Consider the following 27835-nt stretch of genomic DNA (forward strand, 5'->3'; position numbering starts at 1 on the left):
ATTCACAAGTAAGTTGAAACACAGCACAGGTAAGTTGATTTTCACCTTAAAGGTGCATGTTTAACTCATTTAAATGATCGGTCAAATATGTAAAAAATGCTGAATCTGTGAGCCATTTTTCATCTTCAAGTTCTGGCACAAATTTTCCTTCTGAATCCATAAATGGCATATTTCATTTTGCAAATCATACAATTTTTTTAAGCATTTTATCCTGGCTTAGACACACTGCTTCAGAAAAGTAAATGATACTCCTATAATCATCATCTACAGTTTTAAAGGAACTCCTGGAACTGGCAGAAACACTAATTAAATACGTATAACTAAACTGGTTAAAAACATATTGCAAATTATTTTATATTCTTTATGAGTTTTTTTTAGATGTTGAGAATTACAAAATTTTCAGTGCAACTGAAGTACTCTTGATATTTCTTCCACAGTGAATGTCTTCTGAAATTATTTTACTCAAGCCAGAGATTAATAATTAAATAAGAAAACTTACATGTCTGCTTGATGACAAAAAACTCGTGTCATCACAGGCACATATACATGTAGGTGGTTCGAAATAATATTATTGGCAATCACTGTGTTTTGTTTGCCAGATAGCACAAGCGCTATCTGGCACAAGTGCTAACGTAACGCACAATGCACGAGGGTCCTTATTTGACTGAGCATGTGTGGTGGGCACCAGAGGCAGAGTTAGCACTGCACTGTGCCCTCCCCTTCACAGAGTTCTATTGTTGCATATACAGCCTGAATTCAACCTACACACAATCAACTCATGAAAAAATATCACTAAAAATCCCATAATTATGCCAAAAGTTTAAGATCTTATTGGTCTACATTACCAACTGTTCAGGGCTGCATGTGGCCCATAGACCACAGAATGGACATGCCTGGTGTAAATGATAACAGCTTAACCTGACTGCATGATATTAACAGTAGAGTATGTCCCATTCCCACTGGCCTCGCTGTTTACTACCTGTGTTTTAAAACCAGACTAACTGATAAGAGGATTTTTACAAGTAGCACTATTCTTGAACATCATATTCAGCATGTGGTAAATACAACAGCATGAATCAATAAAAAAAATTATATTATTAAACCTTTCCCAGACTTATTAATAGTGGATTTTGGCTTAAAATACCCAGACCACTAAAATTACTCAGTTATCCTAGATATGTACGTGCCTTACAGTTTCTGCTATTCTGTGTACACATTGAAGTTTATGGAAATTCAAGGGAATTAGCAAAAGTAATATTTGGACAGTAAACAGCAGTAGAAGGTATGACTTTTCAATATATAGTGCTAGTATATGTTTCTTTTCCTGTACCTTTCACCAACAAGACATCTCTCATTGCATTTCTACCTCAGCCCTGCTATCCAACCCAATATTTAATTTTTATGGTCTTAATGCAAATAACAAAAGAACCTTACAGATTGTCCCAGTGATATATACTTTTTTTTTTTTTTTTTAAACAAGATTTTAGCGTGCTAAATTTTGGAGAAATTCATCCATAAACCTGCCTGAAGCTTTGAATCTTCATATAGAATAAGGCTGAAGTAACCTTGAATTTCTCAATTCAGGAACTTTCTAGGGTTATCTGGTTTAAGGTAGAATATTATTTAAAAGATTTCTGCTTTCCAATGAACCATGCAGTTTTTCCTCACCGTTAAGACAAATACTGAATATAGGCAAAGCATTATTTCTATACAATTTTTCCTGAATTATATTTAGTTATTAAGCTATTTTGGAGAGTTGGACTTGGCTTGAGTTATATGCAAAAACAAATGCCACTAAGAACTTCAGGTCTGTGATAAATCTGCACCAGACTATCCCTGGAACAAGAATGGAGGGTTTTGGCACAGATTCCATCTGTTTTAAGAATCAGGCAAGAGCACACCTGAAAATAATCCTATGCAGCTGTTGCTATTTCTGAATGCAAAGCCTCCTTCTTTGGGATTATGTCTTTATTACAGCTATGAAAAATTGTAGAAGATTCATGGGAAATAATTACAATAATTAAAACTTTAAAGCACTGCTTCAGATAGATTGCTCAGGCACAGAGACATTTAAGCTTGCTGTAGGAAGTGTATATCTTTTCAGTCAGAAAATATCTTAAATAAAACATGCTTTCCATGCTTATCAGAATTACTATTTATAACTATTTGTTTCTCTTCACTTTTTGACTGGAGAGGTGCATTCTATTCACGACACAGAGAAGGTAAGACTCTGAACGAAGTAATGCTAATGCAGTCATTCTTTAACATACACTGGGATGACGAAGGCAACAAAACCCTCTCTGACAGCAGGGCAAATAGTTTGAGAGATCCAAAGCAGGGAAGTTAACAACAAGGAAAGGGGCATAAAACAGAACTGCAGAAGCAGAGAATCCCCATGTGAAAATCACTCTTGGGTGGCTCAGCCCATTCTATTTTTCACCTTAAATGCATATATGTCTGGAAAACATATCTCCTTAGAGAAATGATCAGGCAATAGAAGGTCAACATACCTAAGCTGAATTCAATCTTGAGATTTATTTCTAGTGAGTGTTCTACATCTGTATGAATAATAGCCAGTTCATCACAATATTAACAGCCCAGAGCCCTTCAAGAACAATCCAAAACTAGAGCAGCAGAGGAACTGTGGAAGAAGTTAGAGCACCAGAGCTCTGGGAGCTAGGGAGTTGTGCAACACATGCTTGCAATACCATTGGCTCTAGATACCACTCTGAGACCATCCATTTCCAAGTTTTCTAAAAAAAGTGGAATATAAAAATGGTAAGACATAAGCAGTGGTATTTCAGCAGAACTCCCTTTCCTTGCTCACAGCCATCATACAGTAACCAGTTTCTGAGATGATATATTTGATATCCTATGGAACTTCAGTAGTTGAAGTCAGTGGAGTTATTTACAGTATAAATCAGACTCAATCTTGCTCTGTTTCCTGTAGTTTTAATACAGTTATTACTTTATTTCTACAACTAATTTCTCACAGCTGTAGTATTTATTCAAAATCCTTGGCTGCTTGCTTCACTTCTTTCTGCTGCCTGTACAATTTGATCCTCTGGAGTATACTACTTCAAAACTGCAACACACACACACCAGTTGAGGGACATTTTTCTCCTTATTGCTCCAAATGAAATGATTTCTGCTCAGGTAACTAAATATAGATTTCCTATATACATACAGATAAGATAAGGTACATATAGATAAGATAGATACACGCTTATTTATCTATCTTTGTCAGTACATATATAGAAGAACGCTCTCTGACATCAAGACCACAAGCAAGGGGCCTGAACAGAAGCCAGAGTGTAACAGATTAGACATTACAGACCATCAGTGAGGTAAAGGCCAGTAGTTTATCAGCTCCTCAGTGTTATTTTTGTTTGTCATGCTAGTATTGTTCTAGGTCTCTGATGTGTCAACTGCAGTCAGGAAACTAGTCAACAGTGGTGTGCCCTTGACAAAAAAGTACATGTAGTAACAGTAAAAAATAATTACTTTGAAGATGGAGTAAGAGCAGTAATTGTTCATTTCTCGGGTGCTTGTGGAGAAATCTGTTTTTAGAAGCAGTAACACTAAAGGAATGACCTAACAGCAGTTTCTCATCTTCTCTCTTTGTTCAAATTTTTGAACACAAATGTTCAAGATTCAGCAAGTATTTAAGTCTTCATTTCAAATAGTAATATAATGTAAACACATACTTAATTCTAAATGTGAGATTTGAAATATCAGCACTCTCTTTGCACTCACAACTCCTTAATCACCTTAATCAAAATAATCCTATGTGTAGGATAGCTTTTCATCTGTTTCCTGCAAACTTATTATTTTTAGGTATTTATGGCTCTAATCCTACAGATAGCACCTCAGGTTTGTCAGGTTCCTGGATAGAAGCTCAATCTGGTATTCTCTTAATCTTTCTGCTTAATCAGTTTAGTTTAACATCTGCTAGCTTGGATTCTAACAATGTTTTACTAAATAGTGACCTGTGGTAGCCAACTCAGAGCTAAGACTTTAAATGCATTTTGCCATGGATAAGAATTAGACAAAACTGTAAAAGTTCAATTAACTCATTAAAAATCTTTTCCCTAATGTTTACAAGGACCTCAGATATTTTGTGGCATTTTTGTCACATATATTTTTTTAAATGTACATGAATTACTCTATATTTTGTATGTCTTTATATATCTATCTTTATTGATATAGAGATGACCTCTATATGTATACACATATATGTATATATAACACACTTGAAAATTTATTTTTTGTTGCTAGTGAAATCATTATTTGCCATTGCAGAGATCCGTGTCAGACCAGAACAGAAAATCTATCGTAGTTGTCTTTTCAACTTCCAGGAAAATTCTCAATTTCTTTTGACAACTACTCAAATTTTCTGCCAATTTGATTCTTTCTCTGATGCCTGCTGAAATCTGACAGACCTCCTTTAGTTTTATAAGTTTGTCTATTTTACAAGTTAGCACCATCCCTCTCTGATTATGTTGTTTTAATCTGCTTTTATCTAGAAGTAGCCATGAAACAACTCTATGTCTATGTCTATAACCCTATCCAATTTAATTTTTATTTTTTATAAGTCGAATTTTCATATGTCAAATTATCTATTTTTTGTCTTGTGTGAGGCAAGTGCAAAGTGATGATAATTAGCAACCCATACCTCAAAGCTGTTAAAAACTCCATTAGTTTTATAGTGACAGGGTGATCCAGTCATGGCTTTGGACATGCAACAGTTAGAATTTACTAGCTGCTGACCACTGCTCAGTTCTTAGATGCAGCAGGGGTGTACGCTGCCTTAGGACATGCTTTGATTTCATGTGCTTCAGCAAAACTGGAACATGAGACAACACAGATGATAACAATATCTCCTATCACTCATTAAATAGCATATTTTAAATTTGGAGAAAATTTTGCATTAAATGTTTCTCATTACTATTGCCAATACAAAGCTAATGTGTAAGACAATGGTTAGCACATTAATCATCCAGAGAGTAGAGGAAACGTCCTAGCACAGCTGACTAAGCTGAGGGATTCTGGAGAATGTTTGCACCATGAATTAGTCACCCTTTGACAGTCATAGAACTGGCTTGCACTGGCAGAGAGGTAGCTGGCTTTGGAGTTGACTATTTTTAGTATGAATACATAAAGATGACTAGCACTGCATCATGACTTGGAGTTAACAAGTAGCATTTGTCAGAAATGCAATGTTCAACGGAATTTAAGAAATATAAGTGATTGCATCTATGTCTAACAAATTTACCACTGAGAGGAAGTGATTTAGCACACAGGACAGCATCTAGGTATGAAGAAATAATGAGTTTGTGAACAGAGAGAAACAAATGTGTCTCAAAATGGTCATCAAAGAACAGAAAATAATGAAATGAGCCAGAAAGATCATCCTATTACAAACTGTCCCGCTATCTATCATTGCACAAGTTAAAAATACGTACGGTAGAAGTAGGTGTATGTATGAACTGCATCACATCTCAACAGGGTGGGAGAGACTTGAGAACAAAGAATGAAGGGTGCACTTTGTGTTAAGTATAAGAAAGATATGAAAGATATAAAGCAGTTAGATGAGGTGTTGAAGAAGACATATGAAATACATCTGCCTCTTTGTGCTGGTACACTTTTTGCCAAGCAGAATAAATATTATGAAGACAACAATTGGTGCCTGAAAGAAGGAACAGAAAAAAAAAAACAAAACAAACCAGTATAAGTAATATGGAAACCCCTAAATTACTCAATCTTCATGTACAGAAACAATTCATATTTCAAAATTCAGAGAGGAAGTTCAAGTTCAGCTTCTAGTCCACAAAGGAGCTGAGCAATACTTGGATAGAGCAGAATATAGAATGGTAAAATACTCAACCAACTTATATGACAATAAGAGGGGGAAAAAAGAAGAAATAAAAGGAGTTGTTTGAGAGCAATAGATATAAGCTGTCATAAAATAGAAATATTATTTCCTATTTCACATGCAAATTGCCTGCAGATTTGCTTCTTTTGCACTAATTCACTTTATTCTAACTTAGATTATTTGAGGAGAAACGCTATTTTATCACCAGCAAGTACTGACTACATAAGGGAGCTTGTTCTTCACACTCTGTAGTACTGCACTAAGAGTAACCGCCTGTGGGGAATGCATGGTCTCATTCTCACCTGAAAACCTTTGCAGTTGCTGGCTTCACAGCACTACTTGAAGCAGACCTGATTGATCTTCTGTTGAAATAATAAAATGTAAGCATCAAATCCAGCTCACTTGCTATGATTGTTCTGGTCAAGATATGCAACTGGCTAAATAAAGCTAAGTGAAAGGCAGAAATTCTGTCTCAGGTTTCACTCCACGTAATTCAGTTATTTTTGTATCATGGTCAAGGTAGATACTGGAGCGAATGTGATCTGTGAAATCCACACTACAATTACGACATTTTGGATGGTTTTTCCCCACTTATACTGAAGGGTTGTGAAATAATTATTTTCCCTGAAAAATCATCTTTTTATCAGAAATATTACCAGCTGTTTTTTTCTGTATATGAGAATATAGTTATTTATATTAGAAGGAGGATGCTTCTACTTGAAGTGACATAAATATTCCTTCTTTTTAAAATAAATAATAAAAAAGGCAGAATATAAACTGTCACAGATGATGAAAAGATGAAGGTCTTCAGTTCTGTACAGCACATTGTTGGGCTGCACTGAATGTGAAGAATCCTGCCATCTCTGCTTTGAAGAATATATTTTGGAGAGCATACACTAAACAAAGCTGCACTGTAAATTTTCTGGCATTCTGACATAGGTCCAAATACATACAGTGGACAGATAAGAGGAAAAGGTTCCTTTTCACTGTTGCCTCACCTTTGCATCTGGACATGTTTCAGATATAGCACATAAAATAGGGTTTCGGTAACCAGGCATGCCATCCTTCCCACACAGGAGAATGATGACCAAACACAGCACAAACTGAAAATAGAGCTCAGCCAGTGAGTCACTCGTTTGTGACATTCTCTGCTATGGCATGAGAAGAAACTTCAGCAAATTCTTTTTCTGTCATATTCAGCCATGGAGCTAATTTCAAATGAAGCCACACACATATCTGACACACCCAAACCCAGACTTCATTATGAGGGACATTTCATGTTTTAGACCCAAATTTACATCAGGCATGTAAGGACACAGTGTTCTCTTTTCTATTATAGTAAACTACTTGCAGGAAAAACACTGAATCATAAAGTTCAGGTTAAGAGCTTTCCTATTTAATTTTAAACCCTTTGCACTCTTCTCTTGTACATTCACTTTAGGATTTTGACTAAGTCATCAGTCCTGATTACAAAGCCTCCTTTAAGCCTTACAGTATATTAGAGATAACTTAAATACATTATGTTGTAAACTCCCTTCTGTATAAACCTTGACTCAAAAGAAATGTTTTTTGTCCTCAATAATCAGTATGAAATAATGGCATTTGAGCTCATTGGTGATATATCTACTATTCCAGTTATCAAAAAACTAGAAAACTATTTTGGAATGGCTAGACTATTGTAGCTTTGTAAAAACTAGACTATTTGCTGTTTACTACTACTTTTTTTTTTTTTTTTTTTTTTTTTTTTTTTTTTTTTTTTTTTTCCTTCTTCCTGAATAAATACTTTGGAAAGCAAGGTTTCCTAAACAGCATTTCTTCTTCTGGATACTTCATAACCAGAACTTACATATTTGGCACTGCACTTTAGCCACCTCTGAGCTGAAACACAGAAGCTACTCTGGACTGGTGTTAAAAATGTTTACTTTCAAATTAAATAATAACTAATGTTCTTTTATCACGCCTGCCTTTATCACATATTAGCTATTTAGGAGACTGAAAAACCCCTATCAGCATTATTTTTCAGTAAACCAAAACCTGTATAAAGATCTGCCCTCATCATCCTATAAATACTATTTGTCTGTCAGACTTAAGACAATTTTTCATAATTCTCCAGATGTCCAACTTCAATTACTGTAAACTCAGACAGGTGTGACTTCTTAAGAAGCGGATGATCCAGAGGACCTGAGGGAAAAGAAGAAAGCTCAGGGGAAAGAGACTGTTCTCCCAAGTTGTGCAGATTCTCTACATGGATCTAATTTTTGTTCCTGCTGCTTGCTTCCTTTTCTATTGAATCAGTTTGTGCCTCCATTTTTCACACTGAAGCTGTGCCAGAAGGTGGACTGAGGCAAAAAATTCGTATAGCATCACTTTCGTGATAATTAGTGGCCTAGAGAGATACAGTAAAAATCATATTGCACTGTACTACCTGCAAACTATTTTTTACTTTCATTAAGTGTTCACAATAAAGGACATAAACTGGAAAAGAGGAAAGAAGTTTGATTACATTGCTCTTACTGTTTTTAGCAGTAAATGACATTGATTCATTTCCTTTGCTATAACATTTTATCATCTCAGTGAATGCTCAGAGCTGAGCAGATTTCAAGTGCATTGTAGAATCAAAGAAAGAGCATCAGCTGAACCATAACCACAGTGTCTTAAGCACATATGCTTGACAATACACGTAACACATTACTGAGTCACACAGAATGGCTAAACAAATATTTTTGCTCCAAATTTTAAATTTGTTTACACTAGCTTTTGACAGCAATTTTGCTTCTTCACCTATAAATTCTGTTCCCCTGTTGTTTTTGTGGAACCTCCATACAGCAGAAAGGAAAACAGGATTCTAAGTCATACTCTCGTATCTGAAAACTTTTTTTTTTTTTTTTCCCCCCTCTGTAAGGAGCTTTCGATGATGACTATGATTATTTACGTATCACATAAAGTATTACTTTATCTAGTAACTGTATATGCACATATGCAATACTACCATGCATCGTGTCTGGCTTTGTCTTATTCTCATTCTACTAAAATATCCTCCTCTTTTCATATTCAAAATCTCATATAAAAATTTATTTAGTCATCTTGAATGCTCACCTATGTGATCAGTCAGCATTGCCCCTTCTTTGTGCTTCCATAGGAAACTGATCTCTACTATTGGTACCTATTAAATGTCAGCTTCCTTCAGGAAAGCTTTTAATTACAGAGAAGCAATCAAGTACCAATTAACCAACTTTACAGTTACCTGGAAGAAAAACAGGAATGATGTCCAGTTCTTGAAGTAATTATCTGGCTCTAACAGGCAGGACTTAAACTGAAGCTTGCCTTGGGCTTTACTAACACAGCAAGTAGTACAGTGGAAAAAAAACACCAAAACAACAGATGCATGCTGTCAGAAGAAAGAAGCTGAAGTTACAGTGGTAGGAAAAGATCATTGAGGATCTTCCTATCTCAACTAAACTAGTTTTTTTTCATGTTACTTCAGCTGCACTGAGTGCCACAATTTGGTGATGATGCTCACATAAGCCTTGAACTTTTAATTCAATTCTTCTTCCTATATGGAGCTTTGCTGAATTCGTGGAAGTAAGGATCTGTTTACATGAATCAAAATACAGAATCCCTGCCATCACTAAGGAAACTGAGGTTTAAAATTTTAAACTGAAGCAAACAGGAAAAAAAATTCTCTTCAAATCATCAACATCAGATGGAAAAACAGGAAGAAATGTTAGACAAGGACAGTCTTTATGTGTGTATAATACTGAGGATGGTGAAGCATTGATCTCTAACTGATGCCTGTTGCAGTGACTCAAATAGTATCGATAAATAGCTGTCACTGACCTTTTTTTTTTTTTTCAGTGGAGGAGCCAAGGTCACAAAGCTCTATGATGCAGCTGCCTCCATGCATAGGAATAGTTGTGAGATTTTGATTTTTTTATTATTGTAACTAGAAGTATGCTATTTTGTAATAGCATGATATACTTACTGTAATATTGTACTTAAAAGTTTTAAAGACATGTAAAAAAATAACATTGTAATCTGGCATACATGAATACAGGATTTGATAGAAGGATGAAATTCCCGATTATGGAAGCTGGCTAAAACATAATAAAGCTGTAGGGTCTGTCACTATTATCAGGATTCTTTGTCCATCTGAGTTGAAAAGGACTCATGTACTCTAAATGTGTGGACCATTTGTAGTTTTTCATCTGTAATTTCAGTTTTTTATAACTTTATATTATGCCACATGCAATCACATTTCTTTCTCGCAGGAAAGTAAATGAATACTGGTATTCCCCTAAAATAAAGGACTGTGTAGCTGATAAGAAAAAGTAAAATCCTTTGGGTGCTCCATTTGCTGGACTCCATGAAGGTACAAGAAGAATTAAAACAAACTTTTAGATCTACGCAGTATTTGCCAGGACAGTATAGTAACAAGTATCAGTTGTCTGGCAAGGCATAATCTCCAGAGGGACCTGGACAGGCTTGAGAGCTGGACCCATGCCAACCTCATGAAGTTCAACAAGGCCAAGAGCAAGGTCCTGCATCTGGGTCAGGGCAAACTCAAGCACAGATACAGGCTGAGCGGAGAATGGCTTGAAAGCAGCTATGAGAAGGATTTGGGAGTGCTAGTTGATGAAAGATTCAACATGAACAAGCAATACATGCTTGCAGCCTAGAAAGCCAACCTTATGCAAATGGGTTGCATCAAAAGAAGTGTGACCAGCAGGTCAAGGGAGGTGATTCTGCCCCTCTACTCTGCTCTTGTGAGACCCCATCTGGAGTACTGTGTCCAGTTTTGGAGCCTTCAGAAAAAGGGCTCCACAGAAAAGCTGGGGAGGAACTTTTCACAAGGGCAGGTAGTGGCAAAACTACAAGAAATGGTCTTAAATTGGAAAAGGGTAGATTTAGAGTAGATATCAGGAAATTCTTTACTGTGAGCATGGTGAGACACTGGAACAGATTGCTCAGTGAGGCTGTGAATGCCCCTTTAAACTGGAATACAGAACTTTTAAATCGAGAATAATTTAAGACATCATTTAAATACTCGTGGAAATATGAATGGGAAAAGATGAAGACTAAAGTATGAAATCAGAAACTCAACAAATTCAGAATCATCTTTCTTTTTTCCTTTTCCCCATTCACAAGAGTCAGAAAACAGGTAAAAAGAAAATCACTGGTTACAACATTATCCAGGTTTCATTTGATGCTCTATAGTTATAAAGACAAATAGTGATTAGTCTGTCAAAAAAAGCTGAAGTAGGAAAAAAAAACAGCATAGAACAGACTGTAAAATGGCTCCACTACCCAAAAATTGTTAGGTAGTTTTTTTTTCTATTGCCAATTACCCAAATTACATGCAGGATGCTCACAGCACTGTATATTTAAAACCAATCCTGTATCAAAGATTTGAATCTTTTGCTCCTTCAAAATGAAAATCCAAGGATTTTGTTTGGGTATGTGTGTGGGTGTTAAGCTGATTTCAGTAAGAGATGTTTTGGTCTGATATAATTATAGAAACAGGATATAAGAAAATGAATGTTATTACATGGATCTTATTTTTAATGTGGATAGGCACCCCCCCTTTTATAACGTTACAGCCCGAAGGTTTTCCATTTTTGTTTCTAAGGTTCTATGAAGAAAAGGGCAGTATCCATTCAAAGACATGTAAACTATCCAAAAGCATCACATCAAATGCTAAAAAGTTAAGCTGCTGCTCCTGGTGTTATTGGTCAGCTGCAATATTAGTCTCAGGAATTCAGTCCCCCAAAAATGCAGTCCTCCAGTGCTACAAAAGAATTAAAAGATGACTTTTTGCTGCAGTGGAATGGTAATAATGATTTGCAGAATGGAATCTCAAGTTCCACTTCTTGGACAAGTTTTGCCTCAGAACAACTTAAAAATTGCTTGACATGAGCAAATAAAGGTAAACATGAAATACTTTTCACTGAAGTTGACGATGCTTGGAAATAAATCATTCCTGATATACAAAAGCAGGGAAAGATGAAAGAATTCCAATCCAATAACAAGAAGCTCACTCAGAGAAGTTTTCAATACTCATACCAGTTGCTTAGACAATTTTTACAAAGTTCATGACAGTTAATTCTGTTCTGAAAACAACTGCAGACCTTTTCTGAAAAGACTGTCTAAATATTTAAAGCTGGATATGTTTCATAAGAGGCAAACTATACTAAAGAAAAATGAGAGTCTTTGAACATACCATATACATCTTTTATATATAGAAGCCCAAGATTTGCATATTTAGGTTTAGAAGAGGTTTCTCTGCCTTCTGTCTTCTGGAGTTTGAACTAATGAGCTTTATTTAATTTGGCTTGAGTGAGGAGTTAGAGGCTTATCGAGAATGCAAAGATATTTCAATAGACTTGCCAGAGTACCAGAGACCAAGTTTCAGTGTGTTTAAAACCAGATTGAATACATAATCAATACAACAAATAATTCTGTGAGAAAATTTAGAAGCAAATGTAATTACAGAAGAGACTAAAACAGCGTCTAGTGAGGTTTTCCCCCACTTAAAGTTCTGTGTCCCTGTGACTGCAAGACACCAAATTAATCAGTTTTTTACTCTTATTATCTTGTCTTTAATTTAAAATAGAGACCATAATAAAAAAAAAAGTGTAGTGGGATTTTAGACTTCGAACAAAGATAGGCATGTTATTACTGCCATCTTACTGAGCTTCCATAATTTATGTTCCTCTGTTTTAAAACAACATACTGAGCACTTCCTGTGGAGTGCTTATCACCTGGAATGATCCACAACCAAGACTCAATAGTGCATATTCATATCAATATGATTCAACATGAGTATCATAGGGCAATAACTTTTTCCAGAAAGTGCTCAAGACTATCACAGTCAGGCCTACTTTTTCCTTCAGAAAGAACCTGATTCTACATAGTGCTAAAAATTAGATTACCACTTTAAGAATAAAAAGGAATACAGTAATAATAATGAAGATATTATAGATTTGGTTAATAAATGATGCAAGAAGTCTTAATGGCTACAAAGCCTTGCAGGACAATATCTGCTTCTACAGGGAAATAATATTGAAAAAAAAGGTAAGAAATTAAACAGTTATTAATTATTCTGTGAGCACCAGAACGAAAGAAGCTTGATTCCTTGTGTGCATTGGTAGGTGCTCCTAGCTCAGTGCCTTAGTCTCTTACTTATATCTTACATCATATCACTGCTCATAACAGCTTCTATAGCCTCTAGTGATTTGCTTTGCTTCTGTTCTGGATACCTCCAGTACCTCTTTGAACCCTCCCACAATAATTTCTGCTCTTTTCTGCTCTCATGCACCTCTGTCATGGTACTACTGGCTTTTCCTTATCTTGTTCCTCTACTTCCAGAGTACCTCAGCTTCCTCAAACAGTTCTCTCATGATAATGCTGTCAGCTTTACTCTACATCTATTACTTATCTACTATCATGTGATCTGATATTTCCAAAGGATACATTGCATTTTTTGTGATACTCACCACCAGCAGAATTGATAAAGTATTCTTTCAAAGCTGTGATTTTTTTTCAAAATTAACAACAAATATTTCTTTACAGAACCGAGGATCTGCTAAACAGATGACATGTAGAGGAAGAAGCTCAGAAGAGACATATGAATAAGCAAAATATAGATCAGTTTCAGACACCCATAAAAAGACAAAAATGATAAAAAAAGATGCATATCATTTAAATACACAGCTCCATGTATACAAAAATACTTCTACATTTGGAAAAAAAGAAATTAAATATAGCCACAGAAAATTTAAAATTTCTCACCCTGATGTATTTTCAGGAGAAAACACTTTTCCACAAGATGCCTCAAAGTCATTCAGTCACAGAATTCCACCAACATACCACGCACAATCAATAGTTGCCCAAGTAAAATAGGTAAGTGAATATATAAAAAAGAACTATTAATGGATGTCTACCAATGCACTGCCTTCTAATATGATGATGTCACAGACAGCCACAAAACAGTCAGTTAAAAATACACAGATTTAAAATGTATTCTTGTCCAAAAGACAGCAGCTAAGAAAATACTTTTTAAGGTAGGTTCAAAAGATAAAATCCCAGATACAGTGGAGTTGGTGGCAAGCAAAAAAGCAAGGATTGCCCATTTGTTTTAAAGTCTTTGTAGCACCAGAAGCATCATTAACATTAAATCTAATCTTCTGCATAACACAGGCATGAAACTTAAACATCCAGAACACCTTAAAAACATAGAGAGAGACAAAATGCTTCCCTCAAACAGCTTCTAGCCCCATTAATGATAAAATAGCAAATAAAAGAAAGAAAGAACAGGGGAAATAAACAGAACAAATCTGGTGTAATTTTAGTTGTGACAGCATGCACACCTTCAGATTTACATCCTTTAAAGGAATTTTAAAAAATAAACAGACAAGTAAGTCCACAAATACACAAGTGATATATTTATCAAAAAATACTTCCTTAGGAATTCTGAGAGATTATAGAAACATTGGATATTCAAATCCTGCTGTCACTGTAGGTTTTACTGTTGACGCAGGCTACATGATGTGGAAATGAAGAACTGTAAAGGCAGTTAGAGAAAAGAAGAGTGTGTAAGAGCTCCCAGCTTCCACAGTCAGTTCTGCCATTGTTGTTTTCTTTTTTTTTTTTTGTGGACTTCCACACATGATCTCAACTTTTTAAATATTAGAGAGTCTATTATCATCTGAATTTTTGCCTTTGATATATGGAAATCAAAATGAAATTCTGTAGTTGGAAGAACAAGAGCAAGATATATACAGGAAAAACTTTCATCTTTTTCTTTTTTTTCCCAAGTGCTTTACCGTAAGTGCAGATCCACAGTCAAAACCAAAAAACAGAATAAGGAGACCAAAGACACACACTGAGGACTGTTATTGAGGCTTCATAGTTGTGACCATCAATAACTGTCTTTGACAAATCCTAAAGTCATGTACTCAACCTGACAGTTGAGAGCAGGATTTGTGTTAAGAATATTATTCATTAATATATATCACAACGATAAATGCAAAATATTCACTCTCCCACCAGAAGTGTGTAAATTTATGGAAAATAGATTACAGTGGCTGAAGCGTGTAGTGAAAAAAATGTGATAGAATGTGGATATAAACTACTGTATTTAGAACAAAATGCAATACGTAGTACTTTCATATAATACATGACACATGATACACTGGATTATTCTTAGTAATAATCAGTGAGAAAAAAACATTCATTATTTCTCTCTTTTGTAGATACTTGGAAGCATTTTTAAGAATAAACTACTGAATCTTCTCTTCTGATGTTGAAATTCTTCTGGTTTTGGGTTTTTGTTTTTTTTTTTTTTTCAGCGTAACATCTTTTTGTTTGTTTAATTATTTTTGAATTAAACTAATAAATGTGATCTTCATAACTTGGAATGAACCACCATATTTTTCGGTAGGGCCAATGGTATTTTGTTTATGAACACCACAGTTTATTGCCAAAAGCCACTTGAAGCTAAATTCAGAACTTTTGAAATGCTGTGGACAATTCATTAAGTATGTAGGCAAAGATATTTTCCTACACATCAAGTAAATTGGAGTTTTCATTAGGGAGACAGCTACACATTTTAAAATTTTTTGTCTAAAAGTTCTTATCTACACTCTTCTTCGTCACTACCAAACAAGATGTGCTGCTGAGTTAGGTAGTATTATTCCTTTGTGCAAGCAAAAAGCACCAGTAAATTTCAGAGTTATGTGATTCAATGAAAGCAAAGACCTGTATGTTACATAGTAATTACTCAGAGACCAGCTAAGAAAAAAAGCATCGCTGTAAAACTAGAAGATTGTTTCACTGTAAAACTAGAGGATTACCTTGAACAGATGGGATGGTTGGATATAAATTTTTCTTAATGCACAAGCATTTCCTCTTTATTTATTTAAAAGTTTATTTTATTATCCGGTATCATCTCAACACTAGGAAGCTCAGGCTTAAGGACTTCATGTCAGCATCCTGATGAACTTCTAGTCATGTTTGTTCTAAAATTTTTGAAACAAACCCCAGGGGATCTCACATGATTTATTCAAGGCAAATGCTGCTGACTCAGACAGAAAAATGATTGCAAGTGTTTTGATAAAGAAATTATAAAGTGCTTAAGCAGACACTTTAAACTGTTTCTTACAAAGAAGCTGTTCTGAACAAAAAGCAAATCAATACAACATCAGTTCATGATGGTACAACAGGTGGAATGTCCATCTGTCACAAGAAATACATTAAAAAAGTCATCAAGGTGCATAAAGAACAGCCTTGCAGGTTCTGCTTCACTGCCTCCTCTGAAGTCTAGGTATATCGCCATAGGACAAGTCAGATTCTTACTGGCCTACTCTCTATATTAACCTAGATTGGCCAACAAATCTAATTACAGGTAAGAGTACTCCTACTTTTAAAAGGCCCTTTTTTATATATATAGTTCTCATTTATAATATCTGTAAGAAAAATGACACAGCAGAATGTGGGTTCTTTGGAGATAACACGCCTGGTGGCTTTTCTTTCATATCCATAAATATTCACTGAAGGTGATCATTTCTCGTTGAAGACAGAAACAGAACTTCTACTCATTTCAGGCTCTGAGCCTCAGTGCAAGAACCGTATGAGCTACTATCTTCTGAGCATGGAAACCTCAAGGAAACCCAAAGGATTCTTAAGAAAACTCAGGACCAAAGTACACAGACTAGAGTCTTCAGAAGTAGTTCAGCAAATTAAAATCAGAACATCATCTCTTTGAGACAGTAACATTTTAATGCATTTTCTCATCTCAGAGTGAAACAAAAGCTGAAATTCTTGTTTATTGTGCTGAACAAAATATTTAGAAAAAAATCCAGTGCAGAAATAAGGCAATACTTAATTTCAGCTTTTTCACAACTGAAACACTTTCATATGGCCAAACTGAAGTGGTGTATTTAATATTCAGACCACATGTCTTTAATGAAGCACCACCCATTGCATTTGAAAAGAGTCCCAGCTCCACAAGAGAGAGCATGGCTATGAGACATATAGCAAAACAGCTGCAGAGGGATACACATTTCAGTATATACTGACTTAAAATGAAACATTTCAGATTATTTCAGCAAACCAGAATATTTTGTTTCATATTCAGCCAACTGGAAAGTATCTATTTCTTTTTTTGGTTTTCCTATGAGAAAGCAGAAAGAATCTACATAAAAGATTTTTCCTATGGAAAAATAAAAAATAGATATTGCAACAGTACAATTTCCATAAGGAGGAAAAGAGAAGCCAAAACATTTAGACAGAAAATCCTCAGATCTCTCAAAGGTATCTGAAGGTATTTAAAAATTCATTTGAGCTGCACAGAACAGATCCAGCAGGACTCCAGAAACTTAGTCAATCTTTTTTATACAATAGGTTCCTAAGGAGATTTTCTGAACCAAAATTTAGTAACAGCACTCAAAAACGAGTTGCTTTTTGGCTACTGCTCAGATGCTTTCATCAGGCTAACAAAGATTCAAAGCTGCTTTTTCTCATTGCTTTGTGTGTGTGTGTGTGTGTGTGTGTGTGTGTGTGTGTGTGTGTCAGATGATCAGTCACTGACTTGAACTTTCTGCGGTCTGAGATCTTATGACATTTTTTCCAGGTAATTAATAGACAATATAGCAAAAGTTGTATTTCCATTATCATTGCTTTAATTAGTTTATATGAACAAGAAAAGAGTTTGTATTCCAAGAATTGTAAATCAGCTGGTAACAACTAGCTTTAAATATATTTATAAATAATCTAAAAGGTCAGAAAATATTATAGAATAGACATGCTTTTTATTTATGCTCTATATCTTGTTGTAACAGGAAAATTAATTCCTTGGTCTTTGCATCTCCTCAAAGCAGACAAGGAATCTTTTCTACAGTAGCATCATATTGGCTGCATCATTTTGCCTCCTAAACACAATCGGTATCTAAGCATGTTTTTTTCTTAGCCAAACTCTCCTTCCCATACCTCTATCTGACAAATGCCAAACATGAATTCAGCTGCATTCAGAAGAATGAGGAAAGAAGTAAACAAAATCAAAACAACCAGAGAACTTTGTAGTCGCCAAAAGCAGCAAATACACACCTGCCACATGGTCAGGGCTTTCTTTAGCACGAAGTGTCATATGTGAATAATGTCTGAACATTTGTGTGAGAGATTGCTGTTTAACAGGAAAGTAGGTGTGTGTCTTTCAAGTGAAGCCTGCAGAAGCTGGATTTCAGAAAAAAAAAAAAGTCAAATGCATGTGCCTATATTAATGCCTAAATGTAGAAAAGTGGAGTAGCAAATTAAATAATGAAGGATAAATCAAACATCCATGTGTTTCTTTTTTTTTTTTCAGATGCTCATTTGCCATTTACCCTCAGCTGTTTCTGAAGAGTATGAAAGCTGATTACTCAAATAAGTTTATGCCAGTGATTGATCATTTCTGCTAATGACCACAACTCTTCTTCTATGGGGAATAGAAAAAGTAGTACAACAAAACCAAATCAAAAGTCAGAAGTTTTTGGTAATATCTCTGCTAAGTATTATTCACCAATCTTGAACTGGAATGCGGATGCAAAAAAATCCTTATTTACTCAGGATTCACTTAGAACTTAGTAACATTTCAGAATGCTACTGGGAAAAGTGCAGCAGGATTCTGTTTACTGTTTTTTACAGTATAAATAATTCAGAGAGTAACAGTACTTTTAATAAATCTAGCTATGCCACTGAAGTCTAAGAACACTATGCCACAGCTTAGAACTACAAAAAAAAAAAAAAAAAAAAAGCAGAAAATCATTTGTCAACAGTGCAGTAATCTTGTTATTACGTGCCAGGTAGGTTTTGTATTTGGTTCAAATTGCTTTGTTCTTTGGAAAATGCTACTGGATAAAATATATTTGGCCAGTAAAGTAACTAGAGAAATTATTGTTGTGGGAAGGAAATAACTGGATCAGTCTACCTATAATAAAATTAATCTGAAACTCAGCCCAACAATAAGCAAATCTAGTATTTTAAATGTTTAAAAGTTTCTGTGAGGTTATTTCTCATATCTCAATGCTTCTGTTTCAGCCAGAACTGAAATTGGAAATGCCAAAGTACTGTGAGAAGGGCTGTTCTGTATTACAGCTGACCCAAATGAAACAAGGAAGTACTGCAGAAGCACAGGACAGTCTATTTGAAGGAGGCTGCCATCCAGTTTCCAGACTACAGAAGTTTGGATGAGGTCGGATAAACTCTGGAAACTGTTAAACTTCTGGATGTATATCTGAACTGAACCACCAGATCTTTGTGACTCATGCTTTACTGATGCCCACTTTTTGTGGAGATGAGTAGAAATAAAATAGTTTTACTTTGGGAAAGAATGTAGGAAACGTTGCACAAACCAGAAGATTGCTTGCATTATCCTGAAGATTAGAAATGGATTATAATCTCTAATTCTGATTGCACTGAACAAGTTAAGTAAAGAGTAGCTGGATAGCTGGGCTGAAGCCAACGGGATGAGTTTCAACAAGGCTAAATGCTGGGTCCTACACTTTGGCCACAACAACCCCAGGCAATGCTACAGGCTTGGGGCAGAGTGGCTGGAAGCCTACATAGAGGAAATGGGCCTGGGGGTATTGATTGACGCTCAGCTGAACAGGAGCCAGCAGTGTGCCCAGGTGGCCAAGAGGCTTGCATCAGAAACAGCGTTGCCAGCAGGAACAGGGAAATGATTCCCCCCCCTGTACTCAGCTCTGGTGAGGCCACACCTTGTGTACTATGTTCAGTTTTAGGCACCTCACTGCAAAACATTGAAGCCCTTGAGTAGGTTCAAAGAAGGGCAACAAAGCTCATGAGGAGTCTGGAGCACACGGCTTATGAGTAGTAGCACATGGCTAAGGGAGCTGGGATTGTTCCATCTGGAGAAGAGGGAGCTCAGGGGAGACCTTATCGCTCTCTGAAACTACATGAAGGGAGGCTGTAGCGATAGAACTAGAGGAAACGGCTTCAAGCTGCACCAGGGAAGATTTAGGCTGGATGTTAGGAAATACTACTTTTCTGAAAGAGTGGTCAGGTGCTAGAATGGGCTGCCCAGGGAGGTGGTGGAGTCACCAGCCCTGGAGGTGTTCAAGGAACATTTGGATTTTGTGTTGAGGGATATGGTTTAGTGAGAACTATCAATGATGGGTGAATGGTTAGACTGGATGATCTTGTAGGACTTCCCCAAGCTTAGTGTTTCTGTGATTCTGTGCATATGCCCTTGAAGTCAATTGAGATAAACTGGTTCATCTGGAAGGCAACTTCTGTGATATCTGTTAATGACATGCAGCTAAATTGGAGACATTCTGGGCCTTACTTATCCATCACCTAAACTGCAATTGCTTCAATGATAGATATTTCATTAGGAATAGAGTTGGTTCACTAATCCTAGTTTGTTTCATTTTTCTCCCCAGTTGATGTTGTTCTGCCAGAGTTTATAATGGTGACTGTGTTGGAGCAACATTTATGGTCACAGTGGCTTAGTCTCTCACAGTCGTATCTGTTGTCTATTTGCAAATCAAAGCTTGACTTGTAAATCCAGAATTACAGAATCACATAAATAGGTATCATATAGTTTTGGGCTTGAAAATGAAAGCTGTGACCTGGCTTTGCTCATTAAAAACAGATGTTTTTCATCTCCTTGAAGTCTTAACACAAACCAGCACTATGAATAAGGTGCTCTCTCTTGTCAGTAAGCACTTACTTTAGAACTTTATTGTATTTTGATTATTTAAATAATCAAATGCTTACATTAATATTCTTAAGCAAAATCTTAGCCTAATTTTTTCATGTATATAACCTAGAAAATAGATATGGGGAAATGCCTTCATTCTATACTCAGTTTACAAAGCCACAGGGGGTGGGATCTTTCAAGGAACTGGACTGGAGCAACACACAAAACCCAGAAGTCACCCTTGCAATGTTTCAGAGGTGGCAGATCAGATACAAAGTTACCTTAGAGTTTCTGTAGCTCTGGAGCATACCGCTCAAGATCATCACTGGGGTTTGCCGCCAGCTGCTATCATTCTCAGTGACCCTAGGAAGTGCTGTCCCACATTTCTGCATGCAATGAGTGGAGGGGTGAAGACATGGCCCAGCTAATCCCTGTTGCTCATGCCAGTGCTGAGAAGGAAGTCTTCACCCAGCAGGCTCATTCATCTCAGCCAGCAAATCCAGTGTTTGCTGGGGAGTGCGCTCCAGCCAAGCTTGCCATGGCCAGAGCACGGTGCAGAAGGGAAGCTGCTCCAAGCTGAATGGCCTCTTTGTTCTCTGCCACAGCCACTGCACTCGCAACTCCAGCAGATACAACAGGGGCTGTATGAGAGCCGAATGGAAATGAGATGCTGGCTCCCCTGAAAACATTCTACTTCTTTCCATTAAAGCTGCAGAGGAATTCTGGCAACCGAAAAACAGTCCTTCCTATCCAGCAATATTTTCCTGTCTGTAACAGCCTAAGAAACCAAAAGCACAGACTGAAGCTAAAATACAGAGTAGATGAGCATGTATGGGCACTTTATATGTTGGTTGGCTACTCTGCAAAACAGAACCACAGCCTGCTGGCAAATTAAAGGCAAAAAAATCATACAGAGGCTGCAGGCTACCTGCAAATCTTTGAATTCACCCAAGCATGAGCAGAACTGCAAGGCACCCAGGACACATCATTCGCTAAACAATTTAATGTGCTTCTGCCACAAAGTTAAATAGTTTAACTCCTGATCTGTACACCTTTATCAGCATCGTTATGGGTCCAAATGCACATCTGATAATTAAGAAAGCTGTGAAAAAATGATGAGTTTGATTTCTTCCAAGCTGGGGTAAACTGGCAGCAAGCAATGGGATGCCATATCTTCTAATAAATGCTACGGGTTTTCCTTTTCATCATCTGCTTAGCTAGAGTTCGTCTATTAATGAAGAATCCTCTACTTTCATAATTCATTTTGGAAAAACAATATTCAGAGTGCTTTTCTCAAAACCCTTTCCTATATAGACCCCATTCATACCTACAGTGACATAAAATGCCAAAATTCATTTGCAAGTGAGACTTCAGGCCAGTCAGTTTAGAGAAAACAACTGTACAGCAGATGAGAAACAGGAATTGTATCACATTAAATATAAAATATGTTCCTATTGGTGGCATAAAACAACTTTGAAAAACAAGTCATGTAATTAAAAGAGCAGTGTTTGCAGTAGCAGAGTTACTTGCTATTATCAGTGCTGATTTGCTCATCACCTAGCTAGGTGTTGCTTAATTCTAATGTGTATATCCTGGTGGTAAAAGTTCACAGAAGATTTTAGATGCGGTGTTTCCTATAGCCTACACAACCTCTGTGCTGGATCTTTCAGTTGATTACAGTCATGGAAAAAAAAAAACAAAAAAAAACAATCACATGAAAAATCTCATGACTTCGTTTTGGAAATGCTTATGTCTCAAGCCCTTATTCAAGGGAAAAATCCCATTGGTGTAAATAAATACAGGATGTGGAATATATAGAATCCTTGCTTTGTAACAGTTCACACAAGCTTCAGCTGCACGTTTACTCGGGGAAATAAAGGAAAGCTAAGAAACTCTTTTACTTCTCTGCATTTCACTAGAGTAAGCACAACTACAGCAGCAGTTCTGCTTAGCAACTTTTAAGTGGCTATTAACATGTTGACCAGAACATTCATCGGCTTCAAGGAGGTGCTCAGCTGCTCAAAAGATCAGGTCATAGGTACTTAACTGTTCCTGAGCACAAAATAACCGAAACTATACAATTACATACCTACAGAAAATACTTTTGAAATGAAAGCTCAGGTAGATCACGGGCCTGAGAAATTTTTCTGCCCACAAGGCCTCAAACTTGTCAATGAATATGAATGCAGAATTTGAACCTGAAATAGTGAGATTCCCAGTGGTCTTTCTGTGAAACTTTAAAGCTGTAATCACAAAGAGAGCTTTTCAAAGTGATTGGTATGTAAGACACTAAGCTTTGAAAGTCAGGAACAGTGCAACCAGAAATGCACGTTGAACAAAATTCATTTAGATAGCTTTCTAGAAGAGAATGTATCTTAAGAACACCTGCTCATACCCATCCTTGGACAGTACTACATCTGGAGCTACATGAACATTGTGACTACATGGATAGAAATTGAACCAAAAAAAAAAAAATGGTAAATATCCATTAAAAATACATTTAGTCATTCTTTTCACTTGCAAATAAAACAGATGGACATTCTGCCTTTTACTTGATGCTGAAAGTTTGTAGTTCATGAACACAGAGATAAAACAACATGAAAAATAAAGCAAAGCATTCTTCATAAACTGGGAAATAGGCAGTGTATTCATGATAACATCTGCTACATTATCTAACAGATAATTTTTGAAAAGTTAAAAGCTGTATTTGCTTATTAGCTCATGAGTGCTTTTCTATACTTGTTATTTACCTAGAGGCTAGAAAAGTAGAACAAAGCCAAGCCTTTGTTTGCTTAGTGACCTATCAAGCAGTTGCACAGAATTATTTTTAAGTAGACCCAATGGCAGCTCTTTTGAGTTGCTGTCGGAGTTTTTGTTTACCTTGCTGTAAATGCAATAATGGCAAGGTGGGGTATTATTCACTCAGTAGGCAGGACCCTAAAATTCTGAATGCTCCACTGTTTACCAAGTCACCGGACAAATGAGTGCTGGGCTGGACCATGTTTACCCAAATTCTGGACTACTGACAACTGGGTGTGGCTTTACCCAACTGTTACTCGCGCAGTTCTGAAAAGAAGCTCAACTTAACTGCAGTGTCTTAAGGAAATAATAGAGACTTGGTAGGAGGAACTAATACTTATTTAAGGCATGACATATTAATTAGGAACTATATCTGGATAGCGTGACCAAAGGCTAAAAGTTAACTGGTTTTGAGATAGAAAAAGATTTCTCAGTTCTAACTTCGTGAGTAACAGTTAAATAAAAGGAACATCTGTTTATCAAAGGCAACATGCTGCTTCTAATTAAACCATCATTTGTTTGATACTATATTAGTAACTAGGGATGAAGCTTACACCCTCCAATAGACAAACTTTAAGACTTCCTTCTCCAGTTCTCTATACTGCCAGAGGAAAAAATGCAAGTTCTCTGGTTTCATATTTTGAATAGGTGTTGCCTCATTATGGGAGATATAAAAACTGAGAGAGACATTATGCATTACGTAACGCAGTTCGTGTGGCAATGTATGCTTAAAGTTATAGCTTAACGACTAAAGGGAAAACTAAACCAAATAAGTGTTTAGCTGCTGTGAACCTGAATTGAGGAAAGTTTTCTTAAGGTGTGCAATGACAAGAGTTTTCAAATGCTTTTAAGAACAGTAAAGAGTTTGAAGTACTCTGAGTTATAATGATAAGGCCTGGACCTTGGAAGGAGGTTATTACAGCTCTGTAGGTCTCATGCCTTTCAGCTTCATTGCATGGCTCATCTATTTCAAGGGAATTATCTATTTATTTCCAAGATTTTTTTTTTTTTTTTTTTTTTTTAAATAGTCATCATTTAAAGCAGTAAATCACAAGGGTTTGTTTGTTTTAACTTGCACTGTGCTTATTCATAAAGAATAAAAAAAATAATTATAGAACTCATATTCTATTTTCTAGCATTACTTGGCAGATGGGTGTGATTTTTGAAGAGTGAGTTTTTGGCAAAGCTACTATGAAGCGGTTACAGTATACATAGCAATTGGATGGATAAATACGATGGGAAAGGAGTTACAACAAAAGCACAAGGACAGAAGGACCAACACAATAGTAAGGAGCTGTAAAGGAAGAAGATTGCTTACCTGTATCAGAAAATTCCAAGTTTACAGGGGAAAGCTTCACAAAGGAGGGATCTCCAAAAAAAGATCCTTCCCCAGTGGCAGTCAGCCCTTAAATGAGGTCTAAGAGAGGTGCAGCCAGGCTCCACTCCTTCCGGTCACACATGTGAATTGCCTTCACCTGTGCTCCCAGGGTTGACCTGTTCCTTTCCCAGGTGATCAATCAGTGGTTCAGGCCCTGACTCAAAAGTTCCCACAGACTATGAAGTTCTCTTTTCCTTTTTTATTCCCTCACCATAAGAAATATCATTGCTTATATGTAGCCTAATTTGCAATAAAACAGAAAGTATTAATACAGAACACACCTTAAGAGTACTATATATCCAAATACACAACTTTCAAGATGTTGCTAAAGCCATTAATTCTATGTTATGTCTTGATCCACAACTACTTTAGCCTGCTTTGCAGCCTCCTGCTTCTAAGTCTACCCACACAACTTTGAGCATCATCTCCTGTTGCACCTCCTGTTTTTAAGAAATTTCTATGTCAAAATATCAGCCATATACAAACATATGATTTTGCTTTGTGATGCTGTTGCTCTTTGTAATGATAGTATCTGATCAATACGTACACAGCGGTTCAACCCTTGAGATCTGCGATCAGATTTTCTCTTCTTTATGTCCACAGCCATGGTGATCCAGACATTGTTTCCTACCCATTTTGGCGCTCTTGCATTTAGTTTCTATTAAGCAAATATCTGCATTTGTGTAATGTTTGCATTTCTTTTCTAGTTTCAAAAAACCATAATCTTAAACTCTTGAAGAATACATTATATGGTATTGAGAGATGTTTCCTAAAGGTCTCCCAAGGTTCTTAAAGAGCTATGCTGGCCAACTGCCATATAGAATAACACTAACTACTGACTCCAGAAAGTTTTTATCAGAACTGCTCTGATGGTCACAACCCATGTTTCATCAAACTAGATTTATTCAAAGCCAATTTTTTTTACTAGAGCCTGTTGCTCTTTGTATTTGTTAAATAGTCTAGAAGAGCTGATCAGAATCAAAATCTCTCCTGGCTTTTTATTAAATTTACAAATCACACTTTTTTTTTAGCTAAAAAACCATCTTTCTTGTACACAGGACATCATTTAGTAAAACAACTCTCTTATAAAGGGGAATAAGTAATAATTAATAGTAATATCAAGGAGAATAGTAATAATAAATAAGGTGAATCTTTCTATGATTAAGGTCAACATAATCATCTTACTTGTGTGCATACTGACAATTATTTATTATTAATGCCTGTGGTGCATAACTTACTGGTCTTCACTTCCGTTGAAAGAAAAGTACTATTGCCTGTTCTTGAGCTGTCCATGGACAATTTAGTTTTGTATTATTCGGTATAATAGCACTACCTTACTGCCCCTTTGAGTGCTTCAAGACAGCACCAACTCTCCATTTCCATTGAACATACTGCATACTAATACTCCTAGGTTGATAACTTGATGTTTCAATTAGGAACATTTTTCTCTGTGAATTTCATGACCTCAAAGAATGTGTTTCCTTGTTATATTGGGATTTTAGCTGTTCTAACTTTATTGTTCTGGTACTATGTGCTGTTCAGAAATTACTCAGAGCCAAGGAACAGAAGGACATCTGCTTCATTAACCGTCAAAATTATGCAATAAAATAAGAAAAAATGACAGTTATTATTATCTGCCCATGATAACAACCCATTCTTAGTGGCTTATCTAGCCTGTCTACAGATTTTCCAAGGGGTAAAACAGTCACCTGATTTGGACTATACATTTTCTAGCATGGTTGCTACTACTTCTCTCAATGGTGGACTGATTATGTTTTTTGCACTGTATAAAATACTCTAATGTCTTTTGGTTCATGTCTGCTGAGCTGAAACTGAAGATGGGGGTACGAGACATAGGATCACAGAAAGCAGGTAAAATTCAAATCTCAGTTCTCAAGTTTGAGTTCAACAGTAATAACAGCACCTTTCTATTACCAGGTTGCCCGTATTGGTGTCAAGGGGAAGGAAACACAAGCATATAGGTGAGAAATCACACACCTTTCAGACTCTGATCTGAATAGCTAAAGTATTAGGATTGCTGAGTAAGCAGAGGAGTTTACTTCAGGCTGGACACAGGTAAAGAAGGTCTCCATCCAGTTTAAGTGGGATGAAATGTCTCTTCTGGGAAGAAGAGATGAAGGTTTCATGGAAAGACAGTTAAGCACAGTAAAGTTGTGCAATTGCACAGCATCTAAATGCTGTCAGAACTGGCAGGCTGTTAGGATCCTTATTACGGTTCTATACACTAAGATGAAGAGTATAAAAATAGCATGGGAAAAAGTACTGAATATTCTGATAGACAGTAGTGTATACCATAAACTCCTTGCACTGATCAAAAATAACATTTTTGTTAATCTGTAACTGACAGTAGGAGGTAGAAAGGCAAGCTGCATCTAAGATACCACATACAACTCAGTGAACAAAATTTCTGAACAGGAACTATTTACTGCAAGCTGAAATTTCAGTTTGGAGAAGCAGCTAGTGATGCTGGTGTCAAATACATTACACATAGTGAAATATATACTGAAAGATCTGTTGATGGATAAGCTTTCCATAAATATGCTCTCATAGCATTTAAGACAGAGTTGAAAAAAGCCAAATGAAAAGCAACAGATGGGCAAACAATCTCACATGAGGAAAGGAAACAGCATATTCAAAGCAGGCAGGAATTTGGTGGGAAACATGACAATTGCTGTTCAATGCTCAGACTTCGACATTAGAGAAATACTGGTATGCATCATACTTGATGCTAGAAATGTATGGATCACTACAAAAAGCAACCAAGGCAAGCATAAGTAGATAGACAGTTGAATAGCTCCATTGAAACTCCCCGTGCTATTTGTGTTCTTGATAGAGTGAGTCTGGTTCAGGGAGGGAATAGTGTTGAGTACATATTTGGAGGTTGTGAAGCATTTGTTTAGCGTTTGATACTATGCAAAGATACAGAAAGCCAAGAAATTTAGGCAATGTTTGACATTTACTGGAAAAAGAGATGCAAGACCTAACATCAAATTTGCTACTGAAATATAACAGTAGATTACAAAACTCAGCAGTGGAGAGAAGGCTCACCAAATAATTATTTTTAGAA

The 27835-nt window shown here is 36.2% G+C and overlaps 1 long non-coding RNA gene across 6 annotated transcripts in view; it reads left to right on the forward strand.

Annotated features, from left to right (window-relative positions):
- The window catches only part of LOC128086654 (uncharacterized), a 57399-nt gene extending 34937 nt beyond the window's left edge, over nt 1-22462 (forward strand). The window contains exons 1-3 of one of the 6 annotated variants that reach the window (XR_008209462.1): nt 1448-6255; nt 13680-13774; nt 18234-22462. This is a non-coding gene — a long non-coding RNA (uncharacterized LOC128086654). The other 5 variants (XR_008209461.1, XR_008209458.1, XR_008209459.1 and 2 more) reach the window with 5 other exon arrangements.
- Nucleotides 22463-27835: the final 5373 nt, after the last annotated feature.

Source organism: Tympanuchus pallidicinctus, unplaced genomic scaffold (genome assembly GCF_026119805.1).
Source record: "Tympanuchus pallidicinctus isolate F22 unplaced genomic scaffold, pur_lepc_1.0 scaffold3, whole genome shotgun sequence".
Classification (NCBI taxonomy): Eukaryota; Metazoa; Chordata; class Aves; order Galliformes; family Phasianidae; genus Tympanuchus; species Tympanuchus pallidicinctus.